Genomic DNA, 17,551 nt, shown 5'->3' with positions numbered 1-17,551 from the left:
TACTTGTCATGACTGTAATATAATCTGCCCTGACCGTAAAAACTCGACAGCACAGTGTTAATCAAATCTACGCAGAAAATAACGCATTTCTGTTTAGACTCAACCACTGCTTCTCCTGCCAGATCGGAGGCTGGGCCTTTTAAGGGGGGAGAAAAATCCAAATGTGCCCCTTTGAGCATCCCTGGGAGGGGTCCTCGTGTCCCCAGAAGAGCATCCCAAGTCTCCAGCAGTGACAATTTGAAGGCACCTTCCATTTCTGGCAAACAACACACCCTCCTCATAATGGAAGCCCGTCCATCCCCAGTCCCCATCAGCGAGAAGTTCACAGATAATAAAGCAGAATGTGTTCTGCGGGATTGAACATTTTCTCCCAGGATGAGTAATTACCAGGTTTTAATCATGCTCATTAGCCAGCCATTAGAGTCCTGTCCGGCCTCTCCCCGCCAGAGAGGAGACGGGAGAGTGATTGTGGTCGGAGGCTGCACCCGACCTGGTGAAATACTCAACCATCTGTTCCACGTTGTAACCCCCTGCACGAAGCGCCTTGGTTTATGGCTACAGCAGTCTTAGATCCCCAGCACCGAGTCTACTTATTTATCGGGGCTGAGCAGGCCGGAGCCCTCCAGAACTTGGAACTGCGAGAATTTAGCATCCGCTAAAGTAAGAGGTAAGCCGGCACCAACTTAGCAATCCTGAGGTCTCCATTTCATGTTAATTTCCATAGCTTGGTGCATTAAGGAACCAGTAAAAATGTGGCTTTGAAACAAATGAGTGCAATGCAAATTACTATGAATTTGTTTCTTTTCTGTTCTCAAAGCAACTGCCACGGATAAAGCAACAGCAACATGAGCCTTACAAATGCAGAAAGAGGGAATGTTTAAGATTTCAGCTTATTACCACTTGTTTACCATTCTCTCTCTTCCAAATTGTACTTTGATTGTCTCTGGGCTGTTCTGTGTTCTTTTATTTTCTTACAAATCTAAGTTGTATTTGAGCAGAGTACCTGACAGAGGGCTTCATGCACAGTAGGTGTTTTATAATGTTTTGTTGAGTGATGGAATATTGCACGTGTATTTTTCTTAGCTAAGAATTACGAATACAAAGTGATTTCATTTGTTTCCAATTCGTGTGCTTATTCTCTGTGCCTCAGACTAGTACCCCCAAACATTCTGTCTACAGGAACCTATTACCTTATCTTAGCCTTTTCATTTACAATCTGCTCATTTAGAATTTTGTCTGTACTGTAATATAGCAAAAAATAAAATAAAATGTAAAAAATAAGGTTTCACCTTTCTGCTCTGTTTCAGTAGCTATAAAATCTCTCTTCCCATTTTTGTCTCCTCCTTAGACCCAGATTCTGATTCACTCTGATTTTGAGGGTAGCTTTTCCTACCACTCCTCCTCGCTCCTCACTTGAAGAATTTTCTGTAGTGCTCAGCGCAGTAGAGAAAATTGGGGCAGCTGGGTAAGCCCCTGGGCTCTAACTTAATCCCTCCCCTTCCAGGGCGGGAAATCCAGGCAGGTAGTGAAACAGAGCATCCCAAAGAGTGTGGTGTCAGCACCAGGGCTGGTCCTGAGAAAAGTTTGGATGTGCCGACGGGTGAGCAGGTGGAGGGTGCCGATGGGAAGCAAGGGAAGAGCCAAAGGAGTTCGAATAATGAACCAGGTAAGTGGACAACCTGAGTGGAGTGTAGCCACAAGAATCAACATCCTGCATACAAGGCTGGGGCAGCCCTAGCAAAACTAGGACAGAGCCACTGCTAGGGACTGAATCGTGTCACCCAAAATTCATATGTTGAAGCCCTAACCCCCAATGTGACTGTATTTGGAGATGGGGCTTTTAGGAAGTAATCGAGGTTAAATGAGGTTATATGTGTGGGGAAAGGACAGGAATTCCAATATGGCCCTATAAGAAAAGAAAAAGAGTGAGCTCTCTTTCTCTGCAAGCACACACTGAGTTAAGGCCCTGTGAGGATACAGAAAGAAGGTGGCTGTGTGTGGGCCAGGAAGAGAGCCCTCCCCGGCCACCAACCATGCTGGCATTCTGATCTTGGATCTCTGGCCTCCAGAACCGTGAAAAAATAAATTTCTGTTGTTTAAGCTAACTCTATGGCATTTTGTTATGGCGGCCTGAGCAGACTAATACAGCTTTGCCACAGTTCCAAAAGAACACGTTATTAAGGCAAGACCCAGTCATTGGACCCTGAGGCATGTGGCCTCAGGAGAGAGGTAACTGGAACCAAAGCCACAATGAGGGCCAGGGTGTTCTCTGAGCATCAGATTTGAGCTCCTGGGTTACCTCCTGACCTAGGACAAGAGTGGGCTGAGAACTAACATAAGTGGTGGACCGGGACCGCAGCAGTGGAAGAATCTGACTGTGAGGATAGGCAGTAGGCTGGTCGGGATGGCCGTGGCCACTCCTAACTCATTCATTGACTTACAACAAATGCAACTTGGAAGGGCTGAGAGATTTCCCAACCATACTTGGTAAATGTGGGCTGCTGGGCCCTGGTCTGACAAATCCTCAGAGAATCCTGTTAGTGTTAAGATTAGAAATGAGATTACAAACAGCAGTGCATTATGAGAGAGGAGCAATAATATATTATAAATCATCATTTAACTTCTATCTGTCCAGGAAGTGCCAATTATGAAGGGCATTAAATATGATTTACTAGAAAACAAATGTCATGGGTCTCCTTTGATTTAAGCATTTCTCACCAAGGCCTTCGCTGCTCAGAGAGGGATAGGACACAGGAAAGATGAGAGGACGTTCTGCTAGGGCCACCCTGCTCTATGCATGTATCAACCAGTAGGATTACTCCGCCCGTCCCTACCCACCCCACCCCAGCTTCTGACTGCAGGATGCTGGCAGGAACACAAACGGGGGGGGGCTTCTTTTATAGGGGGCTGGAAAGGTTCCATCAACAAGGCACAGAGGTGGGCTGGGCCCTTCCTATTTCCCACAGCCCCTCACGCCTGCCTGCTGTTGCCTCCTCTTCGCCTCCATGTCTGATCTTAATGTTCATCATACAGTCAAGAGAGCACAGGAAAGGAACCAATAAAAAGCTTCTCCTGTGTGCCAGCCCGTGTGTTAGGTATTTTATACCATGCTGCCACATTCAATTTTCCCATAAATTTCATGATATGCTATCAGGCCCATTTTCGAGATGGGGAAACTGAGGCTCAGAGATGTTACATCAGTTGCCTGATATTGCATAGTTGATAAGTGGTCAATCTGGGATTTGAACCCAGCCCTCTGGGGCTCCAAAATGAATTTCCTTTCTTTTAGAACAAGCTGTGTTCCAGAAACAATATGCCAAGATATAAATGTATCAGAAGGGGCCATACTGATAATCACCTCCCCCCCTGCCCCATATTGCCACGATTACTGTGAGTTCAGTGGGGTCACTTACTATTGGCACAGAAGTGCCCTCATTCCTACTTTTGGCCAAGATTTGCCCCTCCAATAATTAAAAGAACAAAGTTCCTCCATATCTACAGTTTCTCAATACCTAAGGACTGGTGGACTATTGTGAGTGGGACAAACTTTTGTTTTGATTTAAAGATGGTGCTACAGTTAATTTCCTGGAAATCGTTGAGTTCTCCATAGAAATAGGGCAGAAAAATAATTTTTGAAACAAGAGAAGGGATAGTCAAACCCCTCACCCATGCAACTTCTACTTACCCCTTGACTCAGCATCCCAACAGGACTAAGAGAGAGAAGCAAGAGGTTGGGAAGGGCTGTCCAAGTCACCAAGGAGTAGTGGCTGTGATAGTTTTAGGTGTCAGCTTGACTAGATTAAGGAATACCTAGAGAACAGGCAAAGCATTACTTCTGGGTGTGCCTGTGAGGATGTTTCCAGAGGAGAGCGGTGTGTGAGTCAGTGGGTTGAGTGGGACAATCTGCCCTCAATGTGGGTGGGAGCCATCCAATCAGCTGGGTCCCTGACAGAACACAACAGTCAGAGGAAAGGTGATTTCCCCCCACCCTCTCCTGGAGCTGGGACACTCTTCTCTTGCCCTTGGACAGCAGAACTCTAGGTTCTTTGGCCTTTGGACTCCAGGATTTACACAAATGGCACACTGGGTTCTTGGGCCTATGGCCTTGAACTGAGAGCTACACCATCTGCTTTCCTGGGTCTGAGGTCTTCAGACTTGGACCGTTCCATGCTACCAGCATCCCAGCGTCTCCACTGGAGATGGCCTGTTGGAGCCAATTCCCTTAATAAATACTCTATCATTTATCTATCATCTGTCATTTATCTATCTATATCTGTCAGACATATCATCTGTCAGCTATATTTTATTGGCTCCATCTTTCTGCAGAGCCCTGGCAAATACAGTGGATAAGAAATATAACAAGAGATAGAGTGTTCTGGCAATTCCAGATGGCCCCTCTACTGAGTATGGTTTGGAGAGCTCTTGAGCCAGACTGCGATGGGTGGGAAACTTGTCTCTTCACTCACCAACTGGGTGCCCTCGGAAAGTTCCTCTACTGTTTTAGGCCACAGTTATCTTTTCTGTAAAATGGGGATAATCATAGGAGTGTTGTTATGAGGATTAATAAACTGATGACTCTAATGCATTCAGCATAAAATCAGAACATAAAAAGCTCTCGATCACTGTTAGTACTCATGATTATTATTATTGGTTCCTAGTTTAAAATCATTTACTTGATTGTTCCTTTGTTGGGTAGAAGTTGGGGAAGCTGGATGATGAAAAGGATGAGCTCTTTTGGAATTTTAAGACTTTCAGCAGAGTCTTAGCTTATTTTGGAAGACGTTGAGGGAGATGGGGAAAAGCTGGAGGTATCCTCCAATTTGGGTACTGAATTCCATAAGTGATGCATGTATACATGCATGTATCTATTTACTGATGTTTCATTCATATGAGTGACAGAATCACACAGTGTTATTGCATGTTAAGCCCCTTTCTTTTCCTCATAAGGAGACCAAAGTACAAAGAGGGGAAGGGCCCTCTTGGGATTGTATAACAAGTGAAAGACAGAACTAAGGCTAGAATTCAGGTCTGCTCTGAGCCCTTTTCTGAACTGTTTTGTACAGTCTGAAGGTCTCTGAGGGCAGGCCATGGGTAGCGTCATCTCTGCAGACCCAGCAAAGCTGTAGGTCCCCAAAGACATTGGATGAGAACCTGTCCATTGATCAGGTGTCTGACAAGGGCCTCTACAGTGATGCTTTCCCTGTTTATCCCCATTCCCGCCCTAGCCCAGGCCAAGATGCCTCAGCTATGTGGCTTCCATTCCCGCAAAATCCTTGCTGCCACTGCAGACCTGGTCTCCCTTTTGGTGACTGTTAGCCCAGCCACTTGCTGTCCTCTCTTCACTCGTTTCTGGTGGGTGGGCAGCGTTAGGTGTTGGCTCAAGAGCTTGGCCTTGAGGATCAAGCGCGCCTGGATTCAGATCCCATGCTCTAACGCTGAGACCCCAGGCAACTTGTTGAACTGCTCTCAGTCTTGGTTTCTTCACCTGTAAAATGGGGGTAATCAAAGCTCTGTGTCAATAGGATGGCGGAGAACATTGAATTAGATGACATTGAACTTTAGGTCAACTAATATTACGTTAGATTACATTAGACGAAGCATGAGGAGTGCATGAATCATAATAAATGCTCAAAATCTAGTGGTTGTTAATTGTAACCTGCATCCTTATTGGAGGTGGCCATGGTAGCTGATAGGATTCGGTGTCAGAAAGTTGTATTTTAAGATATCTCACTCTTTTTCTAATCATATTTCCTGATATCTAGTATTCCACATTTTCTATCATATTATCACAAATCATTTTGAGCTCAGAGATGAAAATTCAGTACTACCCTTCTTTGAATCCATATTTATTAAGCACCTACAGTATACATCAAAGTGACAGAATATGGACATCTGCCTCCAGCCCCATGTCTTTTGCAAAGCTGGCTGTGTTGGATTGAGAGTAGTTCACTGTTTCCATGACCTGAGGGTTCACAGAGTGAGATATGACATTTGTCAGTTGCATGGGAGGTACAGCTTTTAAGAAGGAGGTGTGTTTAAAGGCCTGACCTCCCGATATCACCTTTGTCTACCTCTGGATGGAACCTTGTGCAGACAACGTGTTTACACCCCCCTTAGTTATAGAGACCCTATGCTCACAGCAGGAGTGGGAGGGGAAGGACTTTTCTGTGGCAAAAAGAGGAAAGTCCTGTAGTTGCTGACCCTACGTTGCCATGGCAACACTTATCCCTCCAAGTGTCATCTATGGCTTAACCACTTGAGAGTCACTTCCATTCTCTAGTCAGGTCAGGGTGCTGGGGCCTCTGTTTGCTGAGGAGCCCAGATGGTCATGGCATCACTAATTGAAGACACCCCCAAATCCAGTAAACAACTCATTTCAAACAATAGCAAGTTTTGCACTTTCTGTAAGTCTGCATTTCCACTAGAAAAATGTGAGCACCACAAGAATAGGGATCACCCTTGCCTTGCATTGCATTCATATCCACAGCGCCTTACATAGTGCCACGGAAAGTAGACATTCAGTAAATATTTGTTCAGTGAATGATTCCCATTGTCTAGAGGTAAGCTTCCAAAAATAGAGGGCTTATTAATGCTAAGTACTGTTCCACATACCTTGCATAAATTCACCTCTCCCGGCCTCAGCTTCCTTGTCTGTAAAATGGACATAATGTTAGGAATAAGACTTACTTTCATGTTAGAGATTAAGTAATTTGTCCAGATTCACATAGCTAGCAAATGCTGAAGCCACAGTTTGATCTCAGGCAGTGTGGATCTTGAGTCTAGGGTCTCAGCCGACAAGACTGTAGAGGCATTTTAATGAGTAGTAGGGTCTGGGCCAACTGCTCTCTTGGTGTGTATGTCTCCCAACTGCCATGCAATGTGTTCAGATAAAATAACGTTAAAATGACTATTTTTGGTAATTTGATGGAGAAAAATGCACACTAAATTGCAAGCTTGGGAGTGCTAGCCTCTGCCATGTGGCAGTCCTATGGAAAGCTCTGGATTTGAAGTCCTCCTGGGCTCTTTCCTTTTCTCCCAAGCACACCTTCATTAGCCCCATTGCAGGTGCAAGGCACAAGCTAGACTGTGAGCTCCATGAAGACCGGGAAAAATTTGCCCCATTCATTCTGTAGATTCATTGCCTGACAATAGTAGGTGCTAAAAACAAATTTGTTGAATGAATGAATGAATGAAGAGATTACTGTGATGGGTGGAGATATTTTAAAAAGAAAGAGCAGTAAGTATAACTGTACAGGATTCAGGGAGAAAAAGCCAACAGACATAGTTTTCTTTTTTTTGGGACTCAAGTTTTGAATTAAGTCCCAGAACACAGATTCCAGAACAGACGACAAGAATAATTATCTTTAAAACTCATGTTGTATGGTGTGACTTTTTTTGGGAAATTTTCAGTACATAATTTTGAAGATGCCAGTTGGGAGGGAGGATTTTTTTCTTTTCCTAATAAAACACTACAGACCACTTCAATTATCCCTTGGAAAAGAGACATTTGTTCCTTCCTCCTCCAGGCCTTCCCTGAACTCTGATTGCCTCATGAGGAACTCTGAGAAAGAACAAGATGTGTCTGCTTCTTTCCTTTTCTCTAATAAAATTTGTCATTTACTAAAAACTAAAATGCTGTCTCCTTCCCTGCATTATTAATGGCCAGCCAGCCTCTCCAAGCTTGAAACCACTGAGCCGCCAGTGAGGAATGGAACGCCACTGCCTGCCCTCCCCCTGGGCCTGCTATCCACGGCCCGCGTGCAAGCAGGCACACACGATGCACATGCGTGCGAGCGTGCACAGGCACACAAGACCACACACACGTGCACACGCACACACACACACACACACACCAGTCTGCTCCGTTCTTGTGTTCACCTGGACTAATGTGCTGAGTGGAGGGGGAAGAGTCTTTTTTTACTCCTTTGCCTCTTACAGTGCTTTGGAGGGGGTTTCCTTGCTCTCTGCAGGTAGATTCACCTAAGATCAGAGTTAGTTTCTTTTCTTTGCAGAATGGATTGAAATATTGAAATGTAGGAAAGGCTAGAGCTTGCTATCTTGACTTATGGGTGTGGTGGGGTGGCATATGGCCTGCCTCGAGGGGCACAGAGATGGCTGGTCTGTCTTCTTGCTGAAGCATGGGCAGCACCCCTGTCTTGCTGTGAGCACATCGGCCCTACAGGGACAGGCATCCTTGTCTGTTTGCTCATTGACATGCCCTAACTCTCCACAAGTGTGCCTGGTACATAGCAGGTTATATATATATATATTTATTTTTTTATTTTATTTTTTTTATTTTTTATTTTTTGAGACAGAGTCTTGCTTTGTTGCCCATGCTTGTTGCTCAAGCAATCCTGCTGCCTCAGCCTCCCAAGTAGCTGGGACTACAGGCATGCGCCACCATGCCTGGCTAATTTTTTCTATATATATTAGTTGGCCAATTAATTTCTTTCTATTTATAGTAGAGACAGGATCTCACTGTTGCTCAGGCTGGTTTCGAACTCCTGACCTCGAGCAATCTGCCCGCCTCAGCCTCCCAGAGTGCTAGGATTACAGGCGTGAGCCACTGCACCTGGCCTAATAAATATATTTTTGAAAGAATGAATAACTTCGGATAGCTTTCAGAAAAATATATCATCTTTCTGTGCATATACTGACTGGAATGTCCCTCCTTCTCTTACCCCTTCCCAAGGCAGAAGTCCCATTCGTATTTTAAGAATCAGCACATGGCCACCTCCTTTTTTGGTGCTATCTTAAAAATTGATGCATCATTTTTGTACATATTTTTGGTATACATGAGATATTTTGATGCACGTACACACTGTGTAATGAGACAATCAGAGTCACTGAGATATCCATCACCTCACACGTTCATCTTTTCTTTGTGTTGGGAACATTACAACTCTTCTCTTCTAGCTATTTTGAAATATACAGTAAGTTGTAGTTACCTATGATTTCCCTACTGTGCAGCGTCCACGCCAAGTACAGGTAGTCATTCCAGGGCCTGAGCCCTCACATGTTTTATGTGCTCTGCTTTTCTTAGAGAAATGGGAACTCTGAATTGTAATTACTTGGTTGCATATTATTCTCTTGCAGCAGTGAATTGTTTTTCTAAGGCATGAGCCCGTGTATTCATTTGTGTGTCCCTCACATCTACTGAACTGGGTAGAATGAGGCTGCCAGCAGTCATTACAGCACAGTGGCTAACGCGCCACTCGTGGAGCGGGATTGCCATGGCTTGAGTGCTCGCTCTGCTGTTTGCTAGGCATGCGGACGTGTGGTCAATTTGTGCAACTTACGCATCTCTAGTTTCCTTTTCTATAAAAAGACACCTGCACTCGAATGTTTATAGCAGCACAATTCATAATTGCAAGGCTGTGGAAACAGCCCAAGTGCCCATCAATCCAAGAATGGATTAATAAAATGTGGTATATGTATACCATGGAGTACTATTCAGCTCTAAGAAACAATGGTGATATAGCACATCTTATATTTTCCTGGTTAGAGCTGGAACCCATACTACTAAGTGAAGTATCCCAAGAATGGAAAAACAAGCACCACATATACTCACCAGCAAACTGGTATTAACTGAGCAGCACCTAAGTGGACACATAGGTACTACAGTAATAGGGTATTGGGCAGGTGGGAGGGGGGAGGGGGCGGGTATATACATACATAATGAGTGAGATGTGCACCATCTGGGGGATGGTCATGATGGAGACTCAGACTTTTGGGGGGAGGGGGGGAAATGGGCATTTATTGAAACCTTAAAATCTGTACCCCCATAATATGCCGAAATAAAAAAAAAATCACACCAACAACAGGAAAAACATGCCAATTAAAAAAAAAAACGGCAATATTAACGGTATCTACCTTATCATAGTTGTGAGGGGTTTAATATGTAAAGTACTTAGAGCTCTGCTTTGTGCAAATTACCACTCAATAAATATTCATTTTTACTTCTGATGGGTGTTTTTAGCTGACATTGCTTTTTAATTTCTTTTTAAAAAATGTTGCTTCCCCTCTCCCGCCCCCCGCCAGCTGTGTAGTATTCAAGCAATCTTTTACCGATAGCAACCCCTGATGTTTTGTTTGGGAACCCACCTCACTAAATCTCAGTCTCTGTGGTTTCTCTAGAGCCATATTACGCCCCAACTCCCATATCCAGAGGGTTTTTGAATCAGGTCTGGCCAACCAGCAGTACAAATCTCTCTGGTCTTATGATTCGGTCAGAGATGGATTCCTGACTTCATCACAACCAGGAAAGTAGTATGAAGATTTTGTTGGGATTCCTGGGACAGAGGGGTACGCTCTTTCCTCGCTGGACTGAATCTGCCTCACCTCCAGGAGGCTGGGGCTCGTATGAGAAGAGAGTCAGTGAGGACAGCCAAACCATGGGTGTGGAGGGGAAAACTCCATCTCTAATGACATTGTTTGAGCCCCTGATCTATCTACGCCAGGGGCCAAAAACACTTTCAGAATCTTCCTTTTATAAGTTCCATTTCAGTGACAATGGCTGTGTATCACTCCTAAACTCAGTGGCTCAAAACAAGGGCAGGCTTCTGCAGGGACAGTATGCACTAGGTGTCCATGGTGGTGGCCTGGGGCCTGGGATTCTCTGCAAGTTTGGTGGCTGCTGCTGGGGGTTGGCTGGGGCCTCCAGTTCTTGTCTGTATGGACCTCTTCATAGAGACACAGATGGTCTCATTGTTGACAATCTGCCCCATGTCAGCTTGCAGAGTTTATTCTTGTTCTCCTTCAATCAAAGTATAACTTTCATCATTTTCATTTGCTCTAAATTTGTTCAGAGAAAAAAAAAATCTCTCATTGAAGGGGAGCTTAAATAATGGCACAATGTTCTAGAAAGAATCATTCAACTAACTAGTCTTATCCATCAGGGCAGGCTCACTTTTGTGGGCATTCAGCAACGTGGTACCTGAGGTGTATTTGTACAAAAATTCTAAGCTTCTCAAAACACTCTCCTACCCAGGAAAATTCTTACCTTGTCCAATCAGTAGGGGCATGTGTTTTTAACTTTGAATCTCCTCTTTAAAGATGAGCAGACTTGATTGATACATAGACAAGAAATGATTACTATTACAACTTACTAGACTGCAATCAGTTTAAGTGAAGTTCCACATAAAATGGCTATAGGCTCGTATACATTTAAGGAAAGCTGGAATAAACCAAAATGAAACAAAGTTGGGTTTTTGGTGTTTTGTTTTGTTTTTTTAAATTCTAGGACCTTCAACATTCTTAACATGTCATTTTCCAACAGGGACTGTAGAGCACCGATTATTCTCAGCTGTTTCTGAGCTAACATTTTCTTCTAACACCCCTTTGTTCAATTCTGGCATTCAAGGAACACAGTTTGAGAACTAATGGCATTCCTAAGACAGACCTTGGAGGCAGCTCTAAACCTTTATTGCTTTTTTTCACACTTGCCTTTTTAAGAAGTTTTTTTGTTTGTTTATTATTTTCTCCAGCCCATTAAGTTAAATCTCATAGTTTTCATATAAACACTCCACAAATGGTATCCATATGAGTCTGGCCTCCTTGGATCCATTTGGGGGAGTAACTGGCATCTTCCTGGGTGGGATAATGTCTTTCATCTGTAGAATGTGAGACTCTATGATGTGTGGTCATACTGACATGCCATTGAGTAAGATAAGTTCCTGCCACCAAGAGAAGTGCCTTTTCCTAATTCAGAGGGGCTCTAATTCTTCTTGACAGTCTCACGGGTGCGCTGTGTCTGGCATGTATTTCCTAGCTCTGGGAACTGGATCCAATCCTTCAGACCAAGACTGCCTTTTAAAGGCAATCTCGTGGGCCAAAAAACAAATGGTGGATATTTACTTTTCTTTGGTAATGATGTTGCTTTGCTAATACTCATTTGTTTTGTATCCTTAGTTCTAGTTTTCTTGGATCTTGGCCATTTTGTGATTGGTGATTCCAAGCAGAAAGAGAAGTGAGGCAGAATGCTGGCTTTCTCTCTGCTTTCTTCATGTCCCCATTAAGGGTCCTTGGGACCTGCTTCCCCTTAAGCATTCTTGTCAAGAAGCTCCTCTATGGTTTCATATGATCTTTGGTTCCTGCTGTTGTCGAATATTTATTGTCTTCCAGCACTTAACACAGAGCAGACCCACACTGGACTGAGCATCTGCCTAGACCCACACTGGACTGAGCATCTGCTTATAATTCTTTTTGTTGTGGGTTTTCTGATGCAGAGAATACAACAAAACAGCAAGAGGAACTTTTATCCACCAGAGGGATGACACAGACGGCTCACTCTCTTCCAAATATCTCGATTTCAAGAAATATTCACCCCAATGCACAGAGGCCATTGCTAAAGAGAGACTGGAGTTCTTGCTTAGGTTGTGCAGGCCGTGGTAAGAGAAAAGGGCAAGGAGGTAAACAGTGGGAACAGAAAAATTGATGTTTGGGGTCCAGCATTGCTCAAAGTATTTTCCAAATAACATAAATTCTGAAAGGTAATAATAGTTATTAGTTGGAATAAAGAGAGGGAGTTTGTTTTGGCAAAGGCATTTAGAAAATCTGTGGTTAAGAACTTTTTTATTGAAGGACTTATCAGAGCCTTTAATATGTAAATGTAATTTGTACCCATACAGTGGTTTTGCAGCATGTTTGCTGAGAATCTCTGCATGAGATTGCATAAGAATCTCTGATGGAAGGACTTTTGTGTCATTTTATGTGACTATCTTGTTCCTGACTCTTTCTAAATCACATAAGCTTCTCCCATTTGTATTATACATTTAAACATGAATAGCATAATGGAAGGACATGGGGACATGCCAGGTGGCTCCTCCTTGACCTTGTAATGCACACATTAGAAAAGAAGAAAGATCCAAATCAATAACCAAAACCTCTGCCTAGGAAACCATAAAAACAGTGAATTAAATCCAAAGTAAGCAGAAGAAAAGAAAGAATAAAAATTAGAGCAGAAATCAATGAAATTTAAAACAGGACATCTGTAGGGAAAAATCAACAAAACAAATGCTGGTTCTTTGAAAAAAATCAATATAATTGAGAAATCTCTAGCCAGGCTTGCTAAAAAAGGAAAAAAAGAGAAAGCAAGAGATGACCAAAATTACAAATATCAGAAATGATCCCATGGACATCTAAACGATAACAAAAGAATATTACTAACAACTCTATGCCCATATATTATTAGATGAAATGGACAAACTCTTCAAATGGCACAATTTACCAAAACTCCATACAAAGAGAAATAGATGTTCTCAATAGGGCTATACCTATTAAAGAAATCAAATCATCAATGAATAACTTTCTTAAACAGAGGCACCTGGCCCAGATGGTTTTACTGATTATACCAAACGTTTATGGAAGAAATGTTGCCAAATTTCCATCATCTTTCCCAGAAAATAGAAGTAGACAGAAAATTTTCTACTATATTGTATGAAACCATCATTACTATAATACCAGAGTCAAAACCAGACAAAGACATTACAAGAAAGGAAGACTACAAGCCAATATCTCTCCTGAGCATACAAATAAAAATGCTTAATAAAATATTAGCAAACTAAATCCAACAATGTATAAAAAGAATTATATGCGATGACCAAGTGAGATTTACCCCAGGTATTCAAGGATGTTCCAGCATTTGAAAACTAGTTATGAAATCCATCACATCAACAGACTAAAAAAGGAAATTTATGTGATCATATCAATAGATGCAGAAAAAGCATTTGACAAAATATAACAGCAATTCATGATAGCTCAAAATATTAGTATTTTAAAATTTCAATTCTTCTTTGACTCATGTATTATTTAGAAATGTGTTATTGAATCTCTAAGTATTTTGGGATTTTCCAAAATACTTACCCTATCTTTCTGTTATCGTTAATTCCATTGTGGTCTGAGAACAATATTGCATAATTTCTATTCTTTAACTATGCTAATGTGTTTTTATCGCCCTAATATGGCTTATCTTGGTGAATGTTACATGTGAGCTTCAGAAGAATGAATATATATATATATATTCTACTATTGTTGAATTAAGTATTATATAAATGTCAACTAGATTCAGTTGATTGATAGTGCTGTTCAGTTCAACTACATATCCTTATATAGCTGACTACTGGGTCTGTCAATTGCTATTAGTGTTGAAATATCCAATTTGTCTATTTCTCCTTGCAAGCCTATCAGTTTTTGCCTCACCTATTTTGAGTCCCTGTCATTAGCACATACACATTAAACATTGATATGTCTTCTTGGAGAATTGACCGCTTTATCATTAGTAATTCCTTTCTTTATCCATGATCATTTTCCTTGTTCTGAAGTTTGCTTTGTCTGAAATTAGTATATTTGCTACAGCTTTCATTCGATCAGTGTTAGCATGGTATATCTTTCTACATCCTTTTCCTTCCAATGTGTCTTTATATTTCAAGTGGATTTATTATAGACAGCATGTAGTTGGGTTTCATTTTTTTTCTGTGCACTCTAATGCTCTCTGTTTTTCAACCATTCACACTTAAAGTGATTATTGATATAATTGGAATAATAGCTCCCTTATTTATAATTAATTTCCATTGATTGTTCTTGTTTCTTTTTTGTCTTCCAATCTTTTTTATTCTTTGTCTACTTTTAAGTGAACATTTTATATAACTCCATTTTCTTTCTTTTCTTACTATACCTAAATTGTACTTCTTTAGAAAAAATTATAGGGTTCATTAGAGTTTGCAATGGTTACTGCTAATCTAAGTCTACTTCCAAATAACACTATACCGCTGTGCAGGTAGTGAAGGTACCTTATAAAATAGTTTTTCTAATTCTTCCTTCTCAGTCCTTATAACATTGTCCTAATTCATTCCACTTATCTATAAGCAGTAATCACTGAATACATTGTTTCTATAATTATTTTGAAGAAACTCTGTATGTTAAATCAATTAAGAAAAAGAAAAAGAAATATTTACAAAATTTTGCCCTCATGTATTTCTTCTGTAATGCTCTTCCTTTCTTTATATAGATTTGAGTTTCTCATCTATATCATTTTGCTTTTCTCTAAAGAACTTTTAAAAGCATTTCTTTCAAAGTAGTTCTGCTAAAGAGAAGTTCCCTCAATTTTTGTTTATCTGAAGAAGTCTTTATTTTTCCTTCACTTTCAAAGGATAATTATTCAGTGTGCAAAATTTTAGGCTGGTGGGATTATTCTTCTTTCTTTTCAACACCTTAAATATTCCAGTCTATTCTTTTCTTGCTCGTGTGGTTTCTGAAGAAAGTGCCATGTAATTCTTCACCTTGGTTCCTCCCCAACCACCAGCTTCTTTTAAGACTTTCCCCTTTGTCTTTTATTTTCTGTAGTTTGAATATGATATGCCTAGGTGTAAATGTCTTGGTATTTATCTTATTTGTTTTTTTTCTAAACTTCCTGGATCTGAGGATTATTATTTGTCATTAATTTTGGAAATTTCTTAGTTATTATTACTTCAAATATTTCTTCTGCTCATTTTTCACTTGCTTCTCTAATACTCCCATTATGTGCATGTTGATACCTTTTGTAATTGTCCACAGTTCTTAAATATTCTATTTCACTTTATTTTAATTCATTTTTTTCTTTGCTTTTCAGCAATTGGGGAAATTTTTAAGGGCATATCTTCTAGTTCACTAATTCTTTCCTCAGCTATTTTCAATCTACTAACTTCAAAGTCCCAGGATGAAGTTAGCTGTACCCAAACCACGTGCATTTTGTGTTAGGGAAGAGACATTGCTCCAGAGGAAATTGAGAAGCTATTACCTAAAGGCGAAATGTGTACAAAGCAGATAATAATGAGAGAAATCAACTGCGGATGCCTTAGAACACCAAGCAGAGGCCAACTTACGATGTAGACTTCAGAAAATGACAGCTAGAGCTCAGTGGAAGTAATTTAAAGATGACTTGGAGGAGCACAAACTGGACTTGGGTATGCAGAAGGGTTTGAAGTATGGAATCAGGAAGCCCTTTAGCAATGCAGCTTAACTCAAATATTCTGAGAGCACAATCACATTCAATATGCACTTGGCTCTTACTGGGGTTTCTTATTTATGCTGTTGGTCACAGTGGTCACTGGCTTCATGTGGCTATTTAAATTTAAATTAGTTTAAATTAAATAAAATTAAAAATTCAGTTCCTCAGTTGCACTAGCCACATTTTAAGTGCTCGATAACCACATGTGACCGGTAACTACTGCGTCACATAGCACAGAACAGAGCATTCTCTTCACTACAGAAAGTTCTATTAGGTAGCACTGGGTTAAACTATCATTTCAATCATTTCAGTTATTTCCCCCAAGAAACATACATGTTCAGACAGCACACTTTTCTTTTGCTGGCCAATTTAAAACAATGAGAAAAAGAAAATGGAATTATTCTGCTAATGATAGATCCAATAAACAACCTCCAACGAGAGTCTTAAGCTCAAACTTGAAATTCAATTAAAAATGTTGATTATCTATTCATTGCTACACCTTTTCCCCTGTGTGCTCTCCTTTTCTCTTCCTCTGAGCATGTCCTGTCAAATTAGAAAATAAGACGTGCTTATTGGAAGCTGGTCAGGTTGATTAACATACACCAATTAAGTATCTACAGAAAGAAGAGAAAATGATGATGGTTGAGTCTTGCTTTGGGGCTTTGTGGCTCCCACTTGGGATTGTGTAGATATCCAGTAGGGATTTAGGAAATTGTTCTCTCTCCAATTGTTCTTCCAGCCCCCCACCAGGTACCCTGGATGATCCTGACAGCATCAAGGGAAGCCTGAAGTTCCAGGACTGCATTTTCTTGTAATTGGTAAAAAATATTTACAACTGTAACATCCCCAAATTGTAATAGATGTTTCCTGTGTTAAGGGAAATGTCATGCTACACCGAAGATGTCCTTTGGGTTTTTATAAATGTAGCAGAGATGAATCTGCAGTGTGTTTGAGCATCGATTGTCAGAGAAAAAGAGCAGAATGGGATTGAGCCAACATTTAACAGTCCCCTGCTATGGCCAGACTCCATGCCAGAGACATGATAAAAAAGACATTTCTGACTATAGTCATATAGAGGTCCCAAAAAAAAAAAAAAACAGAGACATTTCATGTATATATTACAAAACCCCTCTATGGTGTAGGGATTATGCCCATTCTTAATAACAGGAAAACTGAGGCTTAGTGAGGCCAAGCAAGTTTCCAGACATTTCAAATGTTGCTGCTAAGTTAAATGGCAGAGGTGGGATATAAAGCCAGCATTGTCTGACACTAATCTTGAGTTCTTTACCACCTTGTACTGCTGCAGTATTTGCTGAACAGATAAGGGAGGTTGGCCTTCAGGTTGGGACCACCTCCTCTGCTTCATCAGAAGTCCACAAGACTCCAGATGAGAAGTCCTAAGATTTTGGGCAGTGTTAAAGTTGGTGGCTTTTCACCTTTGCCAGGGGTGTATGTGCAGGGAGCCTGGTCACTTCTTGCACGTGTATATTCACTGAATCATTCCTTCAGCAAACAGTTACTGAGACTCTATTGTGTATAGAGTTTGGGGGATATAGAGATGGATAT

The 17,551-nt window shown here is 41.2% G+C and overlaps 1 long non-coding RNA gene across 1 annotated transcript in view; it reads left to right on the top strand.

The window, feature by feature from the left end:
* Positions 1-451: 451 nt before the first annotated feature.
* Positions 452-17,551, top strand: part of LOC142875654 (uncharacterized) — a 46,370-nt gene continuing 29,270 nt past the window's right edge. Inside the window, exons 1-2 of the long non-coding RNA XR_012922974.1 lie at positions 452-667; positions 12,228-12,389. This is a non-coding gene — a long non-coding RNA (uncharacterized LOC142875654). The remainder of the gene's footprint in view (positions 668-12,227; positions 12,390-17,551) is intronic.

The sequence above is a fragment of the Microcebus murinus genome, chromosome 14, assembly GCF_040939455.1.
Source record: "Microcebus murinus isolate Inina chromosome 14, M.murinus_Inina_mat1.0, whole genome shotgun sequence".
Taxonomy (NCBI): Eukaryota; Metazoa; Chordata; class Mammalia; order Primates; family Cheirogaleidae; genus Microcebus; species Microcebus murinus.
This window is presented reverse-complemented; position numbering and strand designations above follow the sequence as displayed.